Source organism: Mauremys mutica, unplaced genomic scaffold (genome assembly GCF_020497125.1).
Source record: "Mauremys mutica isolate MM-2020 ecotype Southern unplaced genomic scaffold, ASM2049712v1 Super-Scaffold_100267, whole genome shotgun sequence".
Taxonomy (NCBI): domain Eukaryota; kingdom Metazoa; phylum Chordata; order Testudines; family Geoemydidae; genus Mauremys; species Mauremys mutica.
This window is the reverse complement of record NW_025423298.1, coordinates 158811-165125: the sequence shown is the minus strand read 5'-3', so window position 1 is coordinate 165125 and position 6315 is coordinate 158811. Positions and strand designations below refer to the sequence as shown.

The 6315-nt window shown below is 57.4% G+C and overlaps 1 non-coding gene across 1 annotated transcript; it reads left to right on the top strand.

Moving 5' to 3' along the window:
* The first annotated feature begins 5568 nt into the window (after positions 1-5568).
* On the top strand, positions 5569-5640 carry TRNAD-GUC. Its single transcript has one exon. It is a non-coding gene; the product is annotated as a tRNA-Asp (tRNA).
* Positions 5641-6315: the final 675 nt, after the last annotated feature.

The window sequence follows — 6315 nt, the reverse complement described above, 5'->3', positions numbered from 1 at the left end:
GGTCTCTTTCTCTCTGTTTGTATCTTCATGTGTAAATTCACTGGAACTTTTCAAACTCTCCACAGCTTTGCCAATTTTCACCAGGAATTTTACTCATTAACAAATTCTCACTTGTTCCCTACCAGTTGGTGACCATTGCCCCAGGGGCCTGTCAGTCTCAGGGTCCTGATTTCCCATTGACCCTTCCCACTTCTATTGGGACTGGGAACTAGCCAACCTAAAAACCCCCACTCAGTTTTAGTAAAGGGCCAACAGTCCCCTTACACAAGCTGGCCCTGTGAGGGAGGGAGAGCTCAGTGGTTTGCGTATTGGCCTGCTAAACCCAGGTGTGTGAGCTCAGTCCTTGAGAGGGCCATTTAGGGATCTGGGATAAAAATCTGTCTGGGGATTGGCCCTTCTTTGAGCAGGGGGTTGGACTAGGTGACCTCCTGAGGTCCCTTCCAACCCTGGTATTCTATGATAGGGTCACCAATGTTCAGAGACACTAGCACAAGCTGGTGTAATGGTTGGCATGCTGGAATCTGAGTTCAAATCTCAGTGGGACCTTGTGGTAAATCCCTGGAGATTCAAGTGCTTTCCTATCTCCAGCTGTCTAAGAATGAGTTGTTTACCTTGTGCTGGATGACTCATCCCCACTGGAGCCAGGTCTTTGGTTGGAATGGGGTCTAGAAGTGGCTATGGTTTGACTGGGTGTTTGGGATTTCTGATGCCCACAAGTTTGGCCCTTGTGCTTTCTACCACACTTTTCCTCTTGCCCACATGGCGCTTGAAGAAAGGAGTGTCAGGGCCAGGTTTCATAGTCAGGGAAAGGCAGGAGGGAGGAAGAGTCCCAGGCTGGAGCCCAGCACCTCTCCTCCTCCGGGCACCTAGGACAGAGGCGGCTGGTGCTGACAGCTCCAAGGGAAGGCTTAAAAACCACAGAGCAACCAAGGGTAGGGTAAGAGAAGGGGAGAACCATGCCTATGCGTGGCCTGCAGACAGCCACAGAGACGCACAGACAGGCTGCTCCCTGCTCCCTGGCATGCTGAACACCCACTGAAAACCACCCACAGACCAGCATGCAGGGCGGCTGCTGATGCTTTTTGGCCAACATCAGAAGATGGTAGGAAAGCAGGGCCAGCCCCCCTGGTGGGGCCTCTTACCATTCCCACTCAAGGTGCTCACTTTGGCAGTGGGGCAGAAGATTTTACCCAGCTGGCGAGAAGCAGAGAAACACCCAGGCTCCAAAGGTGCTATGTAGCAAGTACCCTCCAGCACAGGGACAGGCGCACACTTGGAAGAGGGAAACTGCTCCACACTCTAGCCCGGGCAGCCGCCCATTTTCTTTGGCAAGTCAGGAATGGCAAAGGTGAGACTGGAAGCACCTGGGGCTCATGCTCCAGCCTTTGTGAAACCCCCAACTCCTTCCCGGGGCTCTAGCTGAAGCCAGAGCATTGGCCTGAGCGGCCAAGAAGAGGTTCCAGCCCTGAAGGGAGCAGGACTTACAGCACAAAGGTAAAATTGCACAAGCACAACGGGACTCGATCCCTCAATCTCCTGATTCGAAGTCAGACGCCTTATCCGTTAGGACACGCGGTCACAGGAACAAAACCTTTCCAAGCACTGATTTGGAAAAGGCAGACACTGTGTTTCTCAGGTCCTCTACTGAGTGGGGCCGAGACTCTCTGGGCACAAGAAATCAAGTTCCCAGTGACACGTGAGACTTAATTCTCTGGAGCCAGGTACAGGACTTTGGCAGGGAGGCTCTGGCATGAGGGATTGGGGTGCAGCGGACAGACCGGCTGTCTAGGTGCTTAGATTTGGTCTCACTGAGGAGAAGGAGGAATCCTGCTGACAGGCAGTGGCTGTGGAGAAAAAGTGGGATGTCCAGGCTGCTCCGGTCTCCTTCTTCCAGCTCCTCATCTGGCTGAGCTGCTCCACCGGCCTGGACAAGTCCTCTGCATGCACAGCAAATAGCTCAAGAGACATTTTTGCCCAAACCTGTGCTGGGGGGTGAGCTTCTGTCTTCCCTGTCCCACCCGCGCTAGAGCAGACCACTAGATTGAGAGAGACAGTCAACAACTATTAAGGCTAAGATCATATAAAGGGGGGGTCACAGAATTTGTGACTGTCAGAGATCTCAGTGACATTTTCCGCCTCAGCCCTGGGGCAGCAAGACTGGAGCTGTTGGCTGGTGGGGGCCCCAGAGCTATCAGCCACCAGCAGCGGAAGGGGCTCCCACAGGCCCATGCCACCACGGATGGACCCCACAGCTCCCAGCTACTGTGAGCAGCGGGATGCTCCCAGCTGTTGTGGGGGGATCCCAGAGCTCCCAGGTACCACATGTGACAGGGGGACCCTGGAGCTCCCAGTGGGATGACCAGGTTATAAGTCCGGTCAGCGGTGCTGCGGGGCTCAGGCAGGCTGGTCCCTACGTGTCCTAGGGCTCCGTGCTGCACCCTGGAAGTGGCCAGTAGGTCCCCCCTGCTGCACCGCTGACCAGGAGCCGCCCGAGGTAAGTCTGCACCTCAACCCCCCGCCCCAGCCCTGAACCCCCCCAAACCCAGAGTCCCCTCTTGCACCCCAGAGCCCTCACCCCCGTGCCCCAGCCCAGAGCTTCCTCCCACACCTGGAACCCCTCATCCCTGTCCTCATCCCTGACCCCACCCCCGAGCCATCACCCCGTCCTGGAGCCCAACCCCCTGTCTCAACCCACAGCCCCCTCCTGCACTCTGAATCCCTCGGCCCCACCCTGCAGCCTGGAGCCCCCTCCTCCACCCCAAACCCCTCATCTCCCCACAGCTCCCACAGGCAGACCCTGGAGCTCCCAGCAGCCATGGGTGGCTGGGGAGCCCCCACAGCCCCACCCCACTGCGTATGGACCCTGCAGCTCCTACGAGTGGACCCCAGAGCTCCCAGCCGCTGCGGATGGACCCAGGATTTCCCAACAGGCCTTGATGGCGGGAGGACCCTGCAGCCCCACGTCATTGCTCACAGACCCTGCAGCGCCGAAGCCCCTGGAGCTCCCGGCCGCCCCAGGCAGGAGAGGAGCCCCCAGCGCTCAGACACCGCAGGCAGAGCCCGGAGCTCCCAGTCACCAGGGGGGGGGTGAGGAGAAGCCGCAGCCCCCGGCCATTGCAGGTGGCCCCGCAGCTCCCAGCCGCCGTGGGCGGGCGGACGCCAGAGCCCCCCGCTGCCATCGGGACCCCGCGGCCCCCGGCCGCCCCGGGCAGGACCCGTCACCCCGCGACCGGCAGGAAACAGCCGCGCGCGGAAGCGCCTCACGCCCTGTGACCCCCCCCCGGTGCTGCGGCTTCTCGCCAGTCGGGAGGCGGCGCCGCTGCTGCGGTCTCGGTCCCTCCGCCCGGCAGCGGAACCCGCCCCGCGCGGCCTCGCGCCGCTTCTCGCGGGCGGCGCTGAGCTCTGAGCGCACAAGGCCCTGGCGGCTCCACCCCGCATCGCTGTCAGACAACGTCACCAATGGGAGATGAGCCTGTCAGAAACGTCAGTTGGGGAGGGCCCAATGGGAGACCAGCTTTCAGAGACCCGCCCCACACAAGGGCCAATGGGAGATTAGCTGTCAAAAAACACTAGGCAGGCGGGCACCAGCCAACCAGGAACCGCCCCTCATCTCAAGGACCCAGACAGCCCCACCCCGACCTGTCCTATGTCCCACAGCAGCAGCCAGCACTGGGTGGCTCGTGTAGCACCCAACAACAGCCCCCAAAGCAGAGTCTCAATTCCCCTTCCCCACCACTGCTCTTCATTAGGTAAAGAGACACCCACCCAAACACCAAAAAAAAGGGGGGGGCACTTTCTGTTTTCACAACCAACTTTCTCCCTCCCTCCTTCCCCCCGCAGCCCCTTCCCCATGTCTGGCCACACGCTCCCAGCTCAGGGTGACCACACACCCCGTCGGGGCAGGCTCTGCTCAGCCCGGCTCCCCACAGCCTGCACTAAACATGTGGGGCCCAACCCCAAAACTTACTCATATTTTACCCCAATGGCCCAAAACTGCTGCTTTTAATATATGCAAATAAGGTGCTGCCACACTCAGGCCTCTCCCCATCTCTCCAGTGGAGCCACACAGCAGAGAACAAGGTGATATTTAAATTAGCCAGGACGTCGCTCAGTCATTGCCCTCTGTTCCCAGCAGGTGGCGCCGGAGAGCGTCGGCTTCAGCCCCCGGGTTACAAACGCACCAACCGGGGAGCAGGAGTGCGGGGCTGCTCCAGGGTGACCAGATGTCCCATGTTTAAAGGGACAGTCCGGTCTGGGAGAACTTTTTCTTATACAGGAGCCTATTGCCCCCCACCCCCGTCCCGTTTTCCACAGTTTCTTCATGTTAGGCCTGAATAAAGATGTAGCACAAAAACCAGTTATGTCAATCTGACTGAAGTCAGCATGTTTCATAAAGCCCTAGGAAAAAGTGAGATACGAAAGGGAGGTGCATTCCTCAAGTTACCAGCTGCGTTAACTCCTGTCTTCCAGTGTCTGGTGCTTGGCAACTATGCTGATAAGAAAGTTGCTGGGGCATCACAACTTGCTTACATTATAAAGAAAGACAGATGTGCTTTGTTATTAGGGTTTGTTACTAACCAAAGGGGGGTGGGATATAGGTTGTGTGAAGTGAATAATTTATGACGTAATAAAACTGTCTATATAAGCTAAGACTAAGCTGTAAAGGGGGGCTGGTTCTCTTCGGATACGAGCAGTTCTTTACTGACACGTGCACTTGTCAATAAAGAGCTTTTGTTTTGGACCTTGCTGGTGTTGTCTGTAACTCTGCGGTCAGACAACGAACTTCGCTGTTGGGGTTCGAGTCCCCGTCATAAATTATTCACTTCACTCAACCCATATCCCACCCCCCTTTGGTTAGTAACAAACCCTAATAACAAAGCACATCTGTCTTTCTTTATAATGTAAGCAAGTTGTGATGCCCCAGCAACTTTCTTATCAGCATAGTTGCCAAGCACCAGACACTGGAAGACAGGAGTTAACGCAGCTGGTAACTTGAGGAATGCACCTCCCTTTCGTATCTCACTTTTTCCCAGGGCTTTATGAAACATGCTGACTTCAGTCAGATTGACATAACTGGTTTTTGTGCTACATCTTTATTCAGGCCTAACATTCAATGTCATCCTATGGGGCAGCTCTGCGGGGACGGACTTGCACACTTGGGAGCCATCAGCCGGATCCGCGTGCCAGGGAAGCTGCGTCCCTCCAGAGGCACTTGAGAAGCCAAAGGGGCCGTGGGTGAGTTTGTGATGAGGTGAGTCTGAAGTGTGGAAGGGGGAGGGTGGCAAGAGGCGGTTTTGAGAGGAAAAAAGGTGCTGCTGAGCTGGTAGGGGAGGGCAAGGTCCCAGGCGGGTGCTGTGTGAGGAGCTGTGTAGGCCCGAAAAGGCGTCGTGCTGGGCAAGGGCAGGTGAGGAGGGCCAGGGCTTTTCCCAGGGCTGTTGCTGCGGCCAAAGCCTTTGGGAAGCAGAAGAGGGCCGGGGGTGCTGTTGCCTGCTGGGGCCCATGCGACGGTGTAGGTGTACGCTGACCATAGCTGGTCTGTGGGAGCTGGGGCCCCTCCCTGTGCCCCTTTCCTCGTTAGTATAGTGGTGAGTATCCCCGCCTGTCACGCGGGAGACCGGGGTTTGATTCCCTGATGGGGAGGGTGACCCCTTTTCAAGGGGGGAACAAAGAAATCCCTGGCCTGCCCACCACATGCCTTGCATTCTCCTTCTACGGCCACTTCCCTTCGCACCCCGCACTGATGACTTTCACCTCCAGAGAGACAATTACCTCGCAAGGACATGCTGTCCCTAGCCAAAGCCTCTCCCTGGCCTTCCGCCCCCGGGCCCAGCTTCGGGGCCTGCACGTGGGGGCACGTTTCAGAGCGGCAAAGGGAAATAGGCTGGCCAGGGGCATGAGGACAATGGCCCAGACAAACGGGGAGGGACTTGGTCCAGGGGTGGAGGAAGACAGAAAAAGGGACAGGCATGGGATTGGCTTCCTCTATTTTTTCCTTTGCTCAGCATTTTACCTGTGACTGTAATGGGGAGACTTGAGAAATACCTGTGGCTGCCGGCGAGGTAGGTGGCCGCCCCGAGAGCGCAGAGCTGAGCCTTTTGCACTGGGCTGCTGCCTGCACCCCGCAGCGCCTGGCCGTGATCGTATAGTGGTTAGTACTCTGCGCCGTGGCCGCAGCAACCTCGGTTCGAATCCGGGTCACGGCATTAATTTTTGGTGGGGAGGGGCTATCCTGCAGCATGCCTCGTGGCTCAGTCTGATGGCGTCCGTTTGCAAAGAGAGCCATCAGCCGGTCCTTAGTTTCTGCTTGGTAAAGGC